This window comes from Meriones unguiculatus, chromosome 3, assembly GCF_030254825.1.
Source record: "Meriones unguiculatus strain TT.TT164.6M chromosome 3, Bangor_MerUng_6.1, whole genome shotgun sequence".
Taxonomy (NCBI): domain Eukaryota; kingdom Metazoa; phylum Chordata; class Mammalia; order Rodentia; family Muridae; genus Meriones; species Meriones unguiculatus.
The window spans coordinates 14707437-14727148 of NC_083351.1; the positions used below are offsets into that span (position 1 = coordinate 14707437).

Below are 19712 nucleotides of genomic sequence, written 5' to 3' on the forward strand. Positions count from 1 at the left end.
AGGAAGCAGAGGCAAGCAGGAATCTCTTAGTACCGGGACAGCCTGGGCTACTTAGCAAGTTCCAGTACAGACACGGTTACACAGAGAAACCCTGTCTCAAAAACACAAAATCAACACAAACAAACAAACAAAGATATCCCAGGCATGGTGGTGCATTTCTTGACTGTCAGAACTCAGGATGCAGAGGCACAGATCGCTGTGAGTTTTGGGACTGCCAGGTTTCCATAGCCGGCAAGGGCTACAAAATGCCACCCTGTCTCAATAAACAAACAAAAAGATATATTTACAGTGTTCACAAAGTTGCAAGGATCAAAAAAAAAACTTAAGTTACAACACTGTGCACATTTCTGTTCATAGAATTTTATTACTAACAAATTCACTGTTAAGAGGTGCAGAAGACCAACTACTGCACGCAAGGAACGCAGCGTGCGCGCGCGCGACAGGGGGCGGAGCTGTTGTTCAACCCCACCCCTCCCGCGCCGTCCCAGCCCCTTCTTTCTCTTTGTCCCTCCCACTTCCGCGGGCACCCAACCGTGCGTCCCCTGCGTGCTGACGTCAGGCGCGTGCCCCTGTCCGGCAGCCGAGGAGGCCCCGCGCACTGCTGCCAACGCCCCGGCGGAGAAGCTGAGGTGAGTGCGGGGCCCGAGTCGCCTCCCGCGGGAGTGTCTTCCGTGCTGCCCGGTCCCCGTCGCGCGCCCCCCGCCCTCCCTCGGCCTTCGAGGACGCTCGCGGTCGGGGCCGTCCCGGTGGCTGCGGGCCGCGGGCCGCGAGGGAGGGATTGCCGGGTTCGCGTGCGCCCGCGGGCCCGGGTTCTGAGGGGAGCGAGGCGGGGTCGCGGCAGGGCTTGGGGCCGGAATGGCGGCGAGGCGCGGCCGGGGATGGCGGCGGCGGAGGGCGCAGCCCGGCCGAGCTGTCAGCGCCGGCGGGAGGGCCGGGCACACCCATTCCGCTCGCTCCCCTCCCCCTCCGGCCTCCGTCTCTGGACGCGCCGGGGCGCGGGGTAGGGGACGTGTGGGCAGGACCGGGGTTGGAGGCCGGGGGCTGCCTGTCCCTCGTCGGCCTCGACTTCCTGCTTCCCGGGTCCCGCCGCGGCCGCCGTGCGGCTGGCGGGGGAGGGGAGCGGAACTGCGGCCGCAAGGCCGAGCCGGGGCCGAGGTGACGGACCGGGCGGCTCCGCGCCTGCGCCCCTCGGCGGTCCCCAGCCCCGCGCCGCGTCCTCTCCTGCCCCGCGGCTCCCGGGGCGCCCAGGACGAGCCGGCCTCTTTCTTCCGGGACCTGCCTAAGCACCTCCCGAAACCTCTCCTGGCCACTTGCTCGGTTCCTCATTGCTAGCAGGAAAATTTCTTTGTTGGTCATTATTATTATTTTTTAATTCCTCTTTCCACCCCTTTAAGTCCGGGAGAAAGCCAGTGTAGAAGATTACGTCATCGCAGCATAAGGGGTGAGAGTTTTAACTCCTACAAGTCAGGGCTCACCAAATTAAGACAGCATTTTGCGGCCTTAGTGGGTTACTCCGCTCAGCACGTCGGTTTAGAGTAAGGTGGTGTTTTTTTTTTTGTTGTTGTTGTTGAAATCCTGTTGCTGCTCTTCAGGTGCCTGAGATGTACCTAAAATATGGGAAGTTTCAAAATCTCAGTTTTAAGCTATTTTTGGTTAGGGAGTACATGCTGCTGTCTGCAGTCACTGATGTAGGCCTGAACTTTAAAGGCTCCCTTGCTATATTCGGTGAACTTGTGGGCAGTCCTTTGCCACACTGACTAATTGTGACTTACCTGATGTGAAGAACCCAAATTCATTGTGTGGCTTGAAGAGTGTGCTGAAAAGAGAATTTAGTCATTTGCTTGATTTGTCTTTGTTAGAATTGCAACTTAAAGTTGCATGTTTTAATTTTACCATTAAAACCGGGCTTTAGGTTTATTATTATTATTTTTATTTTGAGACAGGGTCTCCGTACGTAGTCCTGGCTAGCCTTGAACTTGAAGGGACCTTCCTACCAGTCTACCTCCCAAGTGCTGGGATTACAGACATGAGCTGAATTAAATTACCAGCCTTGATTTTAATTTTTAACCCCAAAATCTGAGTAATATTTTTAGACTTCTTGAACTAGGATTGTGTGTCCATTAATTATGATAAACACTAGTGTTGAAGAATATTAATATTGCAGAGCAAATGAGATCCAGTTGTGTAGTGCATCCTTGTAAGGGTGGCTCATGTTTGAACAGTACTTTTCTCGTTATTGCTCGTTTGTGTAGAAAACAGAATTGCTCGTTAAGAAACACTATAGAGTGGTGGATTCAAAGTGGCTTTCTGTAGTTTGTAGGCATGGAGCTTAAATGGTCCAAAATACATTGTGAGGCTTAATATGACATCTAGGAATATAAAATTGGAGCACTTACTTACCTACTACTGTATTTTTTTAGCCTGTATTTAAAAAGTTTATATGTGGGCCAATTTGTACTTATTTTAAAAGTTTATATGTGAACCGATTTGTATTTTTTTTTCTTTATTATTAAATAGTCTGGGCTGGTGAGATGGTTTAGATAAAAGCACATGTCAGATAGGCCTGACTCTTTTAGTTGGATACCCCAGAACCCATGATGGAAGGAGAGATTCTGACTATCAAAAGTTGTTCCCTAGCCTGGCTTAGTGGTCCACGGCTTTAATACCAGTGCTGGGGAGGCAGAGGCAGGCAGATCTCTTGAGTTTAAGAGGCCAGCCTGGTCTACATAGAGTTTTGGGACAACCAGGGAGAGACTCTGTCTTGAAAGAACAAAACAGAAGCTGTCCTCTGATCTTCGTACTCTTGCTACCATGCATGTGTACACACTTAAATATACACACAATAATAATAATTTTTTAAAAACATAATTAGTTTGAATTTGTAACTTTTAGACTGAGGCAAGGACATAAGAGATTGGTAACTGAATATTTAAAAGGAGTTTTTTTTTTTAAACAGTAATTTGTTCAAGAGCTAAAGGTGCCTTATCTTCTCTTAAACTCAAGATATTTTCATCCTGTAACAACATCTGTGCTTAGTCCCCCGTTCCCCCCCAGTAATCTAAGCAAACAAGCCCATCAAGATTAAATCCTGAGGTTTACAGAGTTTACAAAATTTCAAGAGTTGTTTTCTGAGGAATATTCTTTTTGTATTTAAAGTATTTTTAAAAAAATGTTTTTGTTAATTTCAGATTTTCATACATGTATACAAAGAATTTTTTTTTATCATACTCCTATTTTCCTCCTCTGCCCCTCAACCCTCTCCTCAGCATGTCCTCCTCTTTGTGACCCAGAGTCTGGTTAATGCTGCCCCACTTGTCTCCTCTGATCTATAAAACATTTCTAGTTGTTTTTATGATATGTACACTGTTAAACATTTCTTTTTTTCTTGGTCTAAAAGCTGTTAAATTTGTAAAGCTTATTTGCTTTATCTTTCTGGGGAAGGAGCACTGATAGGGCATAGAAGCACAGGTCAGACTACTTTGATTTATAGGCTACAATTTAAATGGCATTCTCATGTTTTTTAAGAGGATAAGGAACATTTAATCACTTTAGGCTACAAGATCTCTTTTGAGGGGGAACAATTCATATTGGGTGCATTTTTCTCCCATAAACAGCTCTCTCTATTCCTCAGTGTAAAAGGGCTTTTCTGTATTTCTGTGATAGTGCCTTTTCAGTCTTTACAAAATGTTTGCTGCCAGTTTCCCCAGATAGAACATAAATAAGTCCTGTGAAAGCCAAGGGCTTTGACATGGTATGGTCATCCTGTATCCCTGGCAGCTGGATACTGCCATACATATTGTTGGCTTTAGTAAATATTTGTTGAATGAATGAATTTGGTAATGTCTAAGGTTTACTATTCTCTTTCACAGTACATCCTGTAGGCCTTCATTTGTTTCCTGAGATGGCTTATGTGCCTGGTCAACCATATCCAAATCTGGAATCACTGAAACTTGCTTAGTTCCTCTTGCTTGACCGTATCCATCTTTTTAGTATAGTGTCGTTTGAAGCTGCACTCTTTGGAAAAATTGCCATCAATTAGAAAATCATCTGATCATTCTTACTTTCCTAAAATATACCCAAACTTATTATCTGCTTCCTCGTCTTCCTGTATTTCTGTGTTTGCAAATAGTAGCTTACTTTTGCACCCTCCCCCCCCCCCCAGTGTCAAGTTTCCTGGTCATGTGATGTTTTGCCCCTTCTGAGTTTCTACTTTTAGTTGCTCATCTCTCTGTCCAAAGTATTTCACTGACGCATTTTTTGTGAGTGCCGTTCAGCTTTGTCTGCCACTGCTGGTGTTTTAAGTTCAGGCTGTCAGAATTCCTCTTCACTAGTGTCCGAGGTCCTCTTTATTGGTTATCCTGGGACATTGGTCTCATCGGTCTCCATGAAGAGACTCAAATGTTTTGTCACCTAAATGGTGTTCTTCCTTGAAGTTAAGAAAAATTAAGCTGGTCAGGGTAACACATCACAATAATCTTAACACTTGGGAAGTACAGGGAGATCTGGAAGAAATTGGTGACATGGAAGCCTTGGTGACATGGAGTTTAAGGCCAGTCTGAATTATATGACACCGTGTCTCAAAAAAAATTGGTTTTTAATATTTAAAATTAGAGTTTCTTGTTGGGCATGGTGGTGCATGCCTTTAATCCCAGCACTTGGGAGGCAGAGGCAGGCAGATCACTGTGAGTTTGGGGCCAGCCTGGTTTGGCCAAACTGAGTCCAAGACAGCCAGGACTACACAGAGAAACCCTGCCTTGAAAAATGAAAAACAAACAACAACGACAAATTTAGGGTTTCCTTAAGTTACCAAGGTTGACCTTGAACTTGCCTTTTATCTCAGTTTCTTAGTAGCGAGGATTATAGACCTGTGCTACCAGGATCATTTAGAATTTGTGTGTGTACGCGCACTTAGATTTATTTTGTGTGAATGAGTGGTTTGTCTTCTTGTGTGTATGTATGTGCACTGTGCCTGTGCCTGGTGCCCACAAAGGTCAGAAGAGGTGGTTGGATCCCCTGAAACTGGAGTTATGGTTGTTGTGGGTCCTGGGAACCAACCTGGATATTCTGTAAGAGTAACAAGTACGTTTAACAGCTGGACCATCTCTCCAGCCTGATAATTTTCTTTTTGAATTTAGTACCTAGCATTAGTTGTTAAGCTGCAATGTTTGGTACACTGTCACAGGAAGAGAACCTCTGACTTGGCTGTGTCATTTTTCTTTAGCACTTTCTGCTTTAACACATCATTTCTTCGAGGCTCGTTATTTCCATTTGCTCCTGTGTGTTCTTGAGCTGCCACTGCTGCTTAGAGCTGTTAGAAGCATAGACTCTGAAGCCATACTGCATGAGCTGAAATCCTTGATCTGTCATTTATTAGCCATGTGCGGTCTCACGTTATGCTTTGCGACTTCAGTTTATCTTTTGAAAAATGAGGCTAGTAAGCCTGGCAGGTAACTCAGGCCTGTGATCCCAGCACTTAGGAGGAGGCAGGAAGATCAAGAGTTTAAGGTCATAAGGCTATAGGAGTTAGATGCCAGTTTGAGTGAGCTACATGAGGCCTGTCTCAAATAAAAATCAAAACAAAAAATAAGGTTAGTAACAGCACCTGCCTCACAGTGTGAAAGATTCTGTCAGTTAATGTATATGACATGTTTTAAGACTAGTCACCTGCAGGCAGCGCTGTGTAGTTGTTTGCTCTCACTGTTACTATCTCTTGGGCCCTACCCCTTGACCTTTAGAAGCTGTGTTTATTTCACACATAAATGTGTTATAACTATCCCTCCCACAGACTAATCTCATGAATCCTAAAAAATTCCAAGTGGAGATTGTTATCTTACCCACTGTCACAAAACCAAATACAGGGGCTGCAGGTGTGGCTAAGAACAATTAGTTATTAATGTGGCCCAACACAAAATTATAAACATAGCTTAAAATCCAAGTGTGTGTGTGTGTGTGAGAGAGAGAGAGAGAGAGAGAGAGAGAGAGAGAGAGAGGGAGAAGAGAGAGAAAGAAGGGGGAGAAAGAGATTTACATTGTGTGTGTGTTTGTGGGTGCATTTCTGCCACAGCTTGTGTGGAGTTTAGAGGACAACTTTGTTGAGTCTATTCTTATGCCATTAATATAGGTTCTGGCAATTGAATTCAGATCATTAGGTTTGCATAGTAGAAACTATTATCCTTTAAGCCATCCATCTAGTCCTGTATTATTTTTTTGAGACAGGGTCTCCTGAATCCCAAGCAGGCCTTGAATTCATATTGTAATTACAGATGACTTAGAATTTCTGGTTTTCCTCCTCCTACCTCCCAAGTGCTAGGATTAGAGGCATGAACTACTATGCTAGATTTATTGTGGGTGTTAGAGATCAGAATGCATGTTGGGCAAGCATTCTGTCAATGAGCTACATGCCTAGCACGTAGCACATTTTAAAAAAAAAATCTGCTGGTCATGGTGGTGGAAGCCTCGATCCCAACATTTGAGAATTGAAGGCAGGCAAATCTCGGAGTTAGAGGCCAGAGGACACCCAGGAGCTGCATAGTGAGACTTGGTCTCCAAAGAAACAAACAAAAACAAAAAAAAAAAAACCACATTTATTTCTTTCCAAAAACAGCAACAACAACCTATTTATTTACTGTCTGTGCACATGTGCATACGTGGTGGTCAGAAACTAAGGGAATAGGGAATTGGCTCTGTTCTTGCCTATATGAGTCTGAGTATTGAACTAGACTGGCCAGCTTTTGAGGCAAGTACCTTTGCCTTCTGAGCCATTTCTCTGGCCTATGCTGCCATTTTTAGAAAGCACCTGAGTGTCCTCAGAGTTTGGTTTGTAAGGATCTTTGAACTATTCTTCCTAAATAGATAGCAAGGACGACTATAGTTATCCTCCGAGAATGATAAAAGAGTGGCTCTACACTTGCTTAACTTTAAAGCTGTAGAGTAGGGTTAGGAATAGAGTTTTTCTCGTTTAGAACAATTATCAGTTCATGTTTTTTCAATAAAACTGCTTGTTTAAGGCACTTTTTCTAGAAATAATGATCTTTTAATCAGGACTTGGGCAGATAATCTTTTAACAGTGTACAATAACTTTGAAATTCTCTTATGGACTATCACAGTCAAAGACAATATAAAATATAAAGTTATCAATTTATACACTGAACAGGCACGTGTACAGTGAAGGTTAACATTTCATATTAGCATGTTTATTGACTTTTCACAGTTTGACTCTGACTTGAGGAAATGAAAGGAAAATGGCAGAATTATCAGTCTAAAGATCCACAAATGGAACTACTGTGGCGTTTAATGGTTTAAGCATTGGCTTTTTATTTTTATTTTTTTCATGGTATCAGAATTTGGTTTCCAGCACTTGGGTGGCTCAAAACTACCTTTAGTTCCAGCTTCTAGGGCATCTACACATGTGTGCATAAATCACCCACACACCACACACTCCAGCTCCTAGGGCACCTACACATATGTGTGCAGACATCACAAACACACACAAATAAAATTCTTTTGAAGATAATCATTTCATTGTCACGGAAAAGCCCAGATTGTCTAACTTACAATCAAAACAAATAAATTTTAGGAGGTTGGAGAGATGGCTCAGTAGTTAAGCGCACTGGCTGCTCTTCTAGAGGGCCCAGGTTCGATTCCTAGCCCTGACATGGCAGCTCACAAACACCTGTAACTCTAGTTCCAGGGGAATCCAATGGCCTCTGGCTTCTGTGAGTGCTGCACACACATGGTGTAGGCAAAACAGTGACATACACACAAAATAAAAATAAATATAAACACAATTTGAGGGGTGTCAGGTTCCAATATGTGTCTGGTTTAAAAGGGATTTAGAGACTGGGAAGAGAGCTCAGTGGGTCAGTCAAATGAGGAATGTCAGTGGTCATGGTATCCCACCTGTAATACCAGCTTGAGAAGTCAGAGATGTGATCCCCCAGCAAGCTGGTTAGCAAGACCAGCATATTATTGAGCTCTGACTGAGAGAGACCCTGCCTTAGTGTATAAAAGTGTATATAGAAAAGGATGATTTCCAGATACCAACCTCATCATGTACATGCACATATTTACATACCACACACAGGAAACTGAGAAAAGAAAAGGGAGTTAAGTATATCTTGATGGTGGAAAGGGAGGAAGAAAGAAATAAATTTGGGTTTTCTCACATTAAGGCGTTTGTGTTGAGGTTGGTATTGTGCCAACATCAGGGAATTTCTCCTGAGAACCAGCTGGGACAGTGCTTTCCTCCCCCATATCAGTAAAATTTGGGAAACATTCTGTTAGTGATGCATGCTCTGTCCATCCAAAACAATGAGGTGTTCTGTATGCTGTCAGCATATCTTAACAAAAGTGTAAAAGAAAAATCTGCATTTTTATACAATTTGAAAAGGCATTACAAGTCACTAGAAACACACAGTAACCAAAAAAATGCACATTAGTGCCTTCAGCTTTCCAAGCTTCAACAATTTGTCTTCTTTTTTTGTGGTTTTTCCTGTTCTACCCAAAGAGATGGCTTCTCCCCTTTTCGTAGAGACCTTGTAGGCAGTCCCATGTATCTTCTAGCTTTTGTTCTTCATCTGTTTTTGTACCTTGGCTTTATGCCTTCAACATTCCCACCAGCCTTCGTTTGGGCAACACCATGATGTAGGTGATGGGCACAGGCTGCGTGCATGGCGTGATTTCATTCCAGGGTGGTTTTTGCTGCTGTACTCAATTTCTTTTTGACACTTTATGCAGATAGTAATAGATCAGGAAGCTAGAGGAATATATATATTATAAAGAGTTTATTTTAAGTCCAGAGAACAAGTTTTGTCTTAATGCATACCTAAACCATACTCACTGTCTTACTAATTTAGGAGTTTCAGCTTAGTGATGGTCACAGCTAGTGGTAGAGCAGTGACTACATAAAAGACCAAGACATGTCTGCCATAAAATTTACATGGAAGTGTGTGAGTTGTAGATAGGAGTTTGAGAAAATCAAGAGGTGGGTAAGGCTTGTTAGCATGTGCCTTTACCCACTGAGCCATCTCCTTGGCTCCAGTATGTCTGCCCTCTTTTCCTACTTCCTTCCATCCCTCCCTACCACTCCCTCTTTTTTAAGGCGAGACACAGGGTCTCACGTAGCCCAGGTTGACCTCAAGTTCACTGTGTAGCCAAGGATGAATTTGAACTTTCTGACTGCCTCCTCCACCTCCTGAGCGCAGGATTTCATGTTTCTCAACCATTCTGGATCTCTGTGGTGCTGGAGATTGACCTCCAGCTTTGTGTATACGCAGGAACACCACCCGAGCCATGCTTCAACCCTTAGTTTTCTTTGAATCTGCAGTCTTTACCTGGTATTTCATTTAACTAGAGATTTATTTTTTCTAGACCATTTATTCTGACTTCTGTATTTGCTACTGTTTTGAACACCATTGGCATTCGTTTATAATGTACATTTTTAGCAGTCTGAGAATATAGCAGTTTAACAATTTTGTTTAAAGCCAGTAGAGGTGATATATGTTGAGCATTCTAGCACTGTCTGTAGTGTATATAGTGCAGTGTATGTATTCAGTAAGTTACTGAAAGCCTTTCTTACTCAGTGTGCTACTATATAGGCATGTAATAAATAACTTGCTGACTTGTGTAGTTAATATAACAAACTTGTTAGAGGTTTAGTTCTTGACATCTTGCTAGATCAAAATCTCTTCGTGCTTAGAGTCTATTTATTTACTTTTGAGACATTATTATTACTATTATTATTATCATTAATTTGTTGTTGTTTGAGACAGGGCTTCTCTATGTAGTCCTTGCTTTTCTGGAACTTACTATGTAGACCTTGAATTCACAGATATCTACCTGCCTATGCCTCCCAAATACTGGTATTAAAGATGAGCACCACAACTGCCCCACTCCATTGTTTCTTGATAAACTATTCTTTTTTTTGAGAAGTCTGAACTAGAGTTACTAATAAAGTGATATGAATATTTTTTATGGCCTTTATATGTCTGCAGGGGCTAGCCTTGCCACTTGTTTTTTAAATTTTTATGTATTAGAAAGCTGTGCTGGCATGGTAGAGGTTTTTCCAGACTGCCATAAAAATACCACAAACATCATTAAATCACTGGAGGCTAGTGGTCTGAGATTGTGTTGCTATGGTTGTTCTCTTTTGAGGGCCGCTTTTCTTTTATAAATGGCCAACTTTGAGTCTTAACACGTAGTTGTCTTCTCTTTCTTTCCTTTTTGCGCACATGTCTGTGTATCACACATGTGCCTAGTGCTCCACAGAGGCCTGAAGGCATTGACTCTTCTGGGATTGGAGTTACAGATGGTTCTTAGCCCAACAGATGGTGTTGGTAATTGAACCTGGGTCCTTGGAAGAGCAGCTTGTGCTCTTAACTCCTGAACAGTCTTTCCAAATAAACTTTGGCCGGTGCATACCCATTTAATCTCAGCACTTAAAGGCAGAAGCAAGCAGATCTCTTGAGTTCCAGGCTGGCAGGGGTTTTGTAGTGAGAGCCTGTCTCAAAACAAAAACACCCAACACCACCACTGCCAAAAGCAGTAACAAACAAGCTCTCACAGTTTTTATTTGTTTATTTTTTGGTTTTTCTCTATGTAGCCCTGGCTGTCCTGGAACGTTTGCTTCTGCTTCAGTGCTGGGATTAAAGGTGTGCACCACACCCAGCTGGCAGTTATCATTTTAAAAGATTTCTGGATTTATTTTTCTCCCATCTGTTTTGGCATACTTCTCCTATCAGATTGGACCATTGGTAGCCAGTATACTTACTCTAGTATTTTCCACATACTGTGCCCAACTGGTATTATCGTTGTTACAGTGATGGACACCAGTTTTGGTTGACATAGCATCGTATTCTGTTTCAAATTTACTCATTGTTGGGCAGTTGTCAAAAATGGCTAATTTTGCTCTGCCCTTTCTGGTTGTCTTCAGAGGCTGCCTGTACCCAGCACACACTTTGCACTTTGCATAGCAAGTTGGAACCTAGAATTGGCCTACTCTAGAGACTTTTTTTGTGTGTGTGTGTGGCCACCATTTTTTTTTTTTTTAAAAGGTGTGGATTGCCTTCAATCAAGAGCACCTGCCAAGATGGTTGAGAAACTAAAGTCTGGTCCTTTTTTTTTTCCAAGACAGGGTTTGTCTGTGTGCCCCAGTGGTTGTCATGGAACTCAGTCTGTAGACCAGGCTGGCCTCGAACTCCCAGAGCTCTTGCTCTCTCTGCCTCTGCTAGGATTAAAGGCATGAACCACTACTGGTGGTCCTGGCATTTTTTTAAGCAAACGTTTGTGTGGTAGGTCCTAATAGTTTGAGGTCAAATCTCACTGTAATCATCTTTCTTTTTACCAAATAGTTCGTAAATGTGCATTTCATTTTTAGGAGTATATATTTGGTTTTTACTTCATGGTATAAGATACATCTTGGTATGACAGTTTGTTTAGTTATGAGTCTTTAAGTTGGGATTAGTATTTTTTTTTAAATTAAAGAACTTTATTTTATATGTATGGCTGTTTTCCTTGCATGTATGTCTGTGTATCTTGTGTGCATTGCCCACAGAGGCTCCTGGAGTTGTAGTTATAGGTGATTTCACTACATGGCTGTATAGGGAATCAGACCCGGGTCCTTTGGAAGAGTAGTCAGTGCTCTTAATGAGGCTTCTGTTTTGCTTTTTTGAGACAGGATTTTATTCTGTCATCCAGGTTGTCCTGGAATTCATTGTGTTGCTCATAGTTGTCTTGAGCCAACAGCAGCCCTCCTGTCTCAGCCTCAGTGCTGGTGGACTATACGTGAATGCCACCCCGGGACATCTGACACCTGAGTTCATATCCTCCTGTGGAAGGAGAGAACTGACTGGTAAAAGCTGTCCTCTAACCTCCCTGTGTGCACCATGGCACATAGACATCTTGTACACACATATGTACAATTTAATAAAAAATTGAAAAGGTTAATGTAATTTGTTTTTAAAAAATCTCGTGCTTCCCCAATACTATTACTTTAGACAACAAACATTTTAAAGGTATTGAACATTTTTTTTCTTGTTCCAGATTACATTAGATGCTGTTAAAGAGGAGCCTAGTTCTTTTCAGAGAACATAACTTTTGTTTGAATGAATGAAGGTGTCTGGGGGTAAGGTAACTTGATTGTGTGATTTGTTTAGTGGGTGAATACCTACTATGTGGTATTATGAACAAAGAATAGAGTCCTCGCCCTTTAGTACCTTATTTTCAGTTTTTTTGTGAATATGCATACACTGTAGCACCAGGAGTCAGTTTGCTTCTTCCATCCTGGGGGTCCCAGGGATGGAACTCAAGTTGTCAGGCTTGATAGCAAGCACATTTACTGAATCATCTTCCTGGATCTGTCTCGTTTACTGCAACAATACAAATAAACGAGATATCTAAAAATTACAACCATAGTATAGGGAAAATAAACTGGGTGCTAGAGAGTGTAAGGAAGAGGTATATTAATTACTTTTCTATTGCTTTGATAAAATATTAAGACCAAGACTGCTTACAGGAGAAAGGGATTATTTGGGTTTCTGGTTCCAGAAGGTTTAAGTCTACTGGGAAGCATGACAGGAGCAGGTATCTGGACCAACAAAATCAGAGCTTACTTCCTTTTTTTTTTTGAGACAGGGTTTTTCTGTTTTGCCTTGGCTGTCCTGGACTTGTAGAGCAGGCTGGCTTTGAACTCACAGTGATCTGCCTGCCTCTGTCTCCCTGCCAGCTGGGATTATAGCTTGTGCCACCATGCCTGGATTCAGAGCTCACATCTTAAACTACAAGCAGGAAGCAGAGAAAGAGGAAGCTAGGAAATCTGAAAGCTGTTCCCTGCCTCCCCATGCTTCCTCTAGCAAGGCTATACCTCCTAAATATACCCAAACAGTGCCACCAACTGGGAACCGAGTCTTCAAGCTTCTGAGCCTATGAAAGACTGTTCAGACCACCACTGGAGGAAACTGATTTTGGATTAGATGGTGAGAGGAAAATTTCCTGATGACCTGTTTGGACTGAGGGATGAGAATTAGCTATAAGAACAGTGGGAAGTAGGCCTGAGAGTTGACTCAGGTGAAGAGTACTTGTTGCCCTAGAACATGGGCTTAATTCCTAGTACCCATGTGGTGACTCGCAACCACCTGTAATTCTAGTCTCAGGGAATCCAGTGTTCTTTTCTAGTGTCCATGCCCGCTTGCACACGTGGCGCACACACATATATGCAGGAAAAACACATACACATATAAAATTATTTAAGAAAATTTATTTTTAAATAACAGTGGGAAAAGGAGTATTGTTAAAGACACAAAGGCAGGCAGCTTGGCATGCTTGAAGACACATGAGGCCTAAAGTGTGGAGACCAAAGGGTCAGGAGAAAAAGGATAAAATATTTAGAGCGAAGAAGGGCTTTCTTGTGGAAGCTGTCATTGTTTGGGAAAATAATTTAGGACGAGTTAATAAGCTAATTTCTCATAGTCTGGAAGGTGGGGTGTTCAAGATCAAGTGCTGGCAGATTCAGGTTCTTATGGGGCTGGCTTTCGAGTAAACAGGTGCTCTCTAGTAGATCTTATCCACCAGCTAATACTTAATCATCTTTCCAAAGGCCCCCTCCTGATGCCATTACCACAGGATTTAGGGTTTTGTTATGAGATTTGGAGAGATTCAAACCTTCAAAACATAGTAGGAGGATTTTGAACAGACAGTTGGCAGTGTTTGAAATTTAGAATAAGTAGATTTTGCAGAGGTGAGGTTTGGGTGAAGGGTTGGGTGATGGTGTAAATAAAGATAGACTTTGAGTAAGGACAGATCATATTGGACAATTGAAGTTACTTTCATTGAGAAGCAGATTACTTTGGCAGTGTAAAATTCTTAGAAGCAAAGTAAAAGATTGTAGCCGTACTGCTCTGTCAACCTCAGCTGAGGTAAATGCAGGTGTTACCTGGTTTCTCTTACCTTGTGGTTTCTCTTATCTGGTTTTTTAGATGTAGTCTGTGAAGGTGCACCTTTAATCCAGATTCATTCTTTCATTCATTCATTCCATCCATCCATCCATCCAGTGTACATTGGTATTTTGCTTGCATGTATGTCTATGTGAAGGTGTTGGATCTCTTGGAACTAGAGTTACAGACAGTTGTTGAGCTGCCATGTGGGTGCTAGGAATTGAACCTGAGTCCTCTGGACCCAGTGGTCAGTCAGTGCTCCTAACTGCTGAGCCATCTCTCCAGCCCTAATCCATTTTTTTTTTTTTTTTGAGGTGGGAAGATCCACCTTTGATATGGGCTGTATTTTCTAGGTGCAGTTTGTATAAAGGACGTGGAAGGAGCCTTTGCTCTTTGCCTACTTGTTCTTACTGGCAAGTCCATTCCTTCACTGGCATTAGACCCTACTTCTGGGTTCTGGTGTATACTAAAGATCAGCTGAGGCATCCAGCTTTGTGAACTGAACAGTTACTGGATTCTTGGGCTTTCTGTTGGTAAACATAGTAGGAGGATTTTAGACAGACAGTTGGCAGTATTTGAAATCTAGAATAAGTAAGTTAATCCTGTTTCCTGATGGTTCTGCAAACCAGTTTAAAAGTTTTTTATAGGTGGCATATATGTGCACATATGTGCGTATGCATGAAGGCTCTCGCTCTATAACCCAGGGTGGTTTGGAATTCATGATTCCTTCTGAGATGACAGACATGTCCACCAGTTGTTTAGAGTTGGAAAAGAATGTCAGGATACATATATATCAGCTTTCTGGCTTTGAGGCAAGTCTTTGTATTCATGTCAGAATTTCCTCCTTTCCTCTCTTTCTCTCCATGTAGCCTTAGGGCTATATAGAACAGACTCTCCTGGAGTTTGCTGTAATGGTCCTGCCTTTGCCTCCCAGGTGTTGGGATTGTAGGTGTGAGTTACCACACCCAATCCAGAGTTTTCGTACCTATAAAATGGTGGGCTGAAATGAGTTCATTAAAAGACCTTCCATATCAACCTTTTTCATACTTTGTCTTGGTTCTTTTGAGTAATAGTGGGAAAATTAAATTTTTTTTCTATTTTTTCCAGGGTTCAGAAACATTTATATCTATTGCTTATTTGGGGAAAAGGTAGCTATGGTGGAGGCTTAGAAGACTTTTTTGTGAACGGAGGATGTAGTTCAGTTGCCTAGCATGTATAAAGCTCAGGCTTCTGTCCCTGGCTCTGAGACTAGCCTGGGATACATGAGACTTCTGTCAAACTTTTTTTTTTTTTTTGTAGAATTCCTATGCAGTGTTGTGTCCTTAGAATATTTGCATCAGCTCATGTGTTGTGTGACATAGAACCAAATAAAACAATGTGCTGGAGCATCTGTATTCATATAAATGTGGGTTGCTTTTGTACTGTGAGCACATTGTATAAGGCTAGAGGAGGATGTCATGTGTCTTCCTTACTTTCCATGTTTTTTTTTTTTTTTTTTCTTTTTGGAACAGACATCTAGACTACCTATCCAGCAAGTTCTGGGGGTAATTCTTTCTCCTGTCTTGTGCCAGGGCTAGTGTGTGTAGATGTGCCTAGCTTTTGGTGCTGAGGATGGAATTCAGGGCTGCATCTCCCAACTGAACCATCTATCTCTTTTGTGGGTTTTAACTCCTAGATTCTCAAAGGGTATTTGGAATGCCAAAATGTTTAAGAGCAGAGATTTGGGATTTAGGGTGCTTGTATTTAAATTGAAACCACTTACTGCTGAGTAACCTTGATCTAGTTATTTGGCTTCACTGAGACTAATCTTACCTGTGAAATATGTAGAAGACATTGCATACCTTAAAGCAGTGCTTCTCAGCCTTCCTAATACTCTGGCTCTTTAAGACAGCTCTTATGTTGTGATAACCCCAAACATAAAATTGTTTTCATTGCTACTTTACAACTAGTTTTGCTGCTGTTATGAATCATAATTTGTGGAGATATTTGCCAAGGGGCTCATAACCCACAGGTTGAAAACCTCTGCCTTGGCGAGTGGCTGGGAGGGTGCAGAGTGAATGTAACATGTGATGAACAGTTTTGACACCTAGAAGCATCAGGCGCTCCTGTCCCGGTTACAGTCTGAGATCAGGACTAGGTTGAACCAGTAAGTGATATGGTGATTGGAGTTTGGTGTGTGTGTGTGTGTGTGTGTGTGTGTGTGTGTGTGTATGTATGTGTGTATGTTTATGTGTGACTAATCTTATGTACTTAGGTGGGCCTTGAGCTGCTGTATAGCTGAAGTAGATCTTGAACTTCTGATCTTTCTGCCTCCATCTTCTCAGGCATGTGCTACCACCATACCTGGCTCTAACCCAGGGACATGCATGCTATGTCAGTGCGATACCAACTGAGCTATGTCCCTAACATTACATGTTTCCTTTATGCATGTAAAGGAAAAGAGATGAAAGTTCAATAAGGAAAGAAATATAGTCATGATAGTTGAAAATGAAAATTTTTGTGGTGCTGAGGACTGAATCTTGGTATGTGTGTGCTAGGCAAGCAATCTGCCACTGAGCTGTATTTCTACCCCTGGTACAGATTTTTTTTTTTAATCTGTCTGTGTAGCCTTGGCTGTCTTGGACTTACTTTATAGGCCAAATTGGACGTGAACTCACAGCCTGCCTATGCCTCTCTGAGTGCTTGTATTAAAGGTGTGTGTCATCACGCCTGGCTGTTTATTTTTAAGTTAAAGGTGTATACTGCAACACCTCATTTATGTAGTAGTGCTTGCCATTGATCCGGGACTATATTTATGCCACACAAGGGCACCACCAGTAGAGCTACACCCCCAGCCTCTTTATTTTTAAAAAAATTCTTTCACTTTAAGTATATATGTATGTGGGTGTGTGCATGTGAATGCAGGTGTCCAAGGAGGACAGGGAGGGCATCCGGATCTGGAGTTTAGAGCTCACGGGTGGGTGTGAACAGCCTTACACGAGTGCTGACGACTGACTGTCTCTCCAGTTCCCAGCCCTATCTGTCTGTCTGTCTGTCTACCGATTGTCAAGAGTCTTACAGTACAGTTCTGCCTGGTCCTGAACTTACAGAGATCTGATTGCCAAGGTCTCTTTAATTTTAGTGTTGGGATTAAAAGCATGTGCTACCATATGTGGCTATATTGAAATTGAAGTATTAGTAGGCATATTTTTCATTTTAAAAAGTGTGGACAAGTATTCATGTACATGTGTGCATGTGTATATGTGTGGTTGCCAGAGGACAGCCTTGGTTTTGGTTATCTTTTCACGTAGTATCCACCTCTTCTTTTTGGTCTTTTATTTTTTGGAGGTAGTATGTTTCATTTGTCTGAAACTTATCAAATAGCTCTTATGGCTAGCTAGTTAAGCCCTCAGGGACCAGCCCTTCTCTACTTGCCGAGCTTTGGAATTGCAGGTGCCTACCACAATGCACAACTTAAAAAATCTTCCCCCTTATTATATGTATATGTGTTTATTTGAGTGTTAGGATTTCCTAGGGTGTCGTGTCACATGTGTGGTGGTCAAAGAACAACTTAGGAGTTAGTCTTTTTCTACTATGTGGATCCCCAGTATTGAATTCAGTTCATCAGAATTGGTGACAATTGTATTGACCTATTGAGCCATCTTGCTAGTCCCCAGCCTTTGTTTGTATTAGGTGTGCTTTGGGAAACAAGCTCAGGTCCTTGTGCTTGTAAAACAAGTGCTTTATTGACAGAACCTCTAATCTTTTGAGACAGTCTCAACCTGTGTAGTCCTTACTGGTCTGGAATTTAATTTAGTATGCATCCCAGGTTGACTTCAAACTTCTGCTTCCCAAGTGCTGAGATTATAGTTGTTGCCACCATATCCAGCTCATAGTTTCTGTGAGTAATGGGGTGGTTTATATCTCTTGTGATTGATACGCTTTTATATTTTATGTGAGTTTTTCACTCCATTCATCAGCTTCTAATGTGTTAGTTTGTTGTGTTTAAAGTACAGTGGCATGTGAATTGCTCTTGGCACCTATATAGAGGTGTTAATGAGCATTTATAAATTGTGATTAAATGTTGTGAAGGAAACTAGTTTTAGAAATACATAGGCATGACGTCCAACCCTTGGGTTTATATTTGAATCAGTGGTGGAGATAGGATATATATAAATAAATGTATATTTATATATATGTATGTGTGTGCATACACACAACATTGATTGATTGTTTAAGGGGGTAGGCTTGCATGTGTTGTGCATAGTATGCATGTGGAGGTCAGAGGATAACTTGTGGAAGCTAATTTTTCCTAACATGTGGGTCTCATGGATTGACCTCAGGTCATCAGGCTTGGCGCCAAGTGCCTTCATTGGTTGAGCCATTTTGCTGGCCCAAAGGACTATATTTTCATGTTTAATAAGATGGCAGCAGGAAGAAGAAGAAAAAGAAAATAGATGGCATCTCTAACCAGCAAGAAATTGTAAACCCCCCACCCCCGAGATTACTTGAATGATTTTTTTCTCTCTCTCTCACTGTTGGGAGTATTTGTTAAGTCTATCTTTCCTTTGGTGCTAGGGGAAATCGTTCAGTTGGTAAAGTACAAACATGAGGACCTGAGTTCAATCACTAGAACCCACATAAAAATGCTGGTACTTGTTGCTCAGTTTGTCTATGCTACTTGGTGAACACCAGCCCAGTGAGAAACCCCGTTAAACAAACAAACAAAAAAAAACAAACCAAAACCAAAATGGCTGATCAACTGGGTGTGGTGGAGCACACTTGTAATCCCAGCACTTTGCAGGTGGATCTCTGAGTTTTGGATAGCTGGATGGCAGCTGCAGAATGACACCCGAGACTGTCCCACACATTTGCATACAGGTGCATGTGTACTTAGATACACATTTACAGACCCTCAAAGAGTCCATATCTTAATTTCACAAAAAATTATGGGGAGGGGTTGCTGAAGAGATGGCTCAGTAGTTAAGAACACTTGTTCTTGCAAAGGATCTGGATTCCATTCTGTCACCCACATTGTGACTCACAACTGTCTCTTCTGCCATCCATGGGCACCAGACACATACATGGTGCAAGGGCATACCCATGAGCAAAACACTTAAAGGGAAAGTTGGTGGAGTACAGTAAATTCTTGGTGCATTTGTAATTGATAGTTTGTAAGAAGAGTGAGAGAAGCTAAAGTAATGAGCTCGAGCACTTGCGGAAATCAGAGATCAACCTTCAGTATAAGTCCTTGCCTTCTACCTTGCTTTGTGAGACATGGTTTCTTTTGTTTACGGCTTAGTGTATCATGTAGGCTGCACATTTCTCCCACCTCCTGCTGGGGCACTCTGGGATTACTGGCATTATCATTGGCACCTGACTTTTATGTGGTTCTGGGGATCTGAGCTCAGGTCATCAGGCTTGTATTGAAAGTACCCTCTGAGCCATGTTCCTAGCAAGTGTAATTATATTTTTAAACAAATTGCCATGGTTGTAAGAGCTGATATTTTTATTGTAAGAGTATAGGTTGAAACTCTTAAGACTATGAGTAGTAAGTAGGCTAACTGTGCTGCCATGGCTGCTGAAAACAGATCACTGTGATCATTGTCCAGCTTCTTATGCTCACATATTCTGAGTGGACGAGAGCTGTGCTGCTTGGTACTTATGTCTCGAGTTACTGCAGTTCTAAGTTTAGGTAACAAACCATTCTTGAGAATGGTTTAGAATAGTTTTCTTTGTATTGGAATTGTTCTTACATATAGTGCGTATATGTTCATACCAAAGCAAGCTTTTACAAACTATACT

General features: G+C 42.0%; 1 protein-coding gene across 6 annotated transcripts in view; it reads left to right on the forward strand.

Annotated features, from left to right (window-relative positions):
• The first annotated feature begins 490 nt into the window (after positions 1–490).
• The window catches only part of Cdc42 (cell division cycle 42), a 37762-nt gene continuing 18540 nt past the window's right edge, over positions 491–19712 (forward strand). For 2 of the 6 annotated variants that reach the window (XM_021630825.2, XM_021630826.2), the window contains exon 1: positions 491–629. The gene's annotated coding sequence lies outside the window, so the exon portion shown is untranslated. Of the gene's footprint in view, positions 630–763; positions 786–1148; positions 1442–12949; positions 12972–19712 lie in introns of those variants that run through there. The other 4 variants (XM_060379267.1, XM_060379268.1, XM_060379270.1 and 1 more) reach the window with 3 other exon arrangements.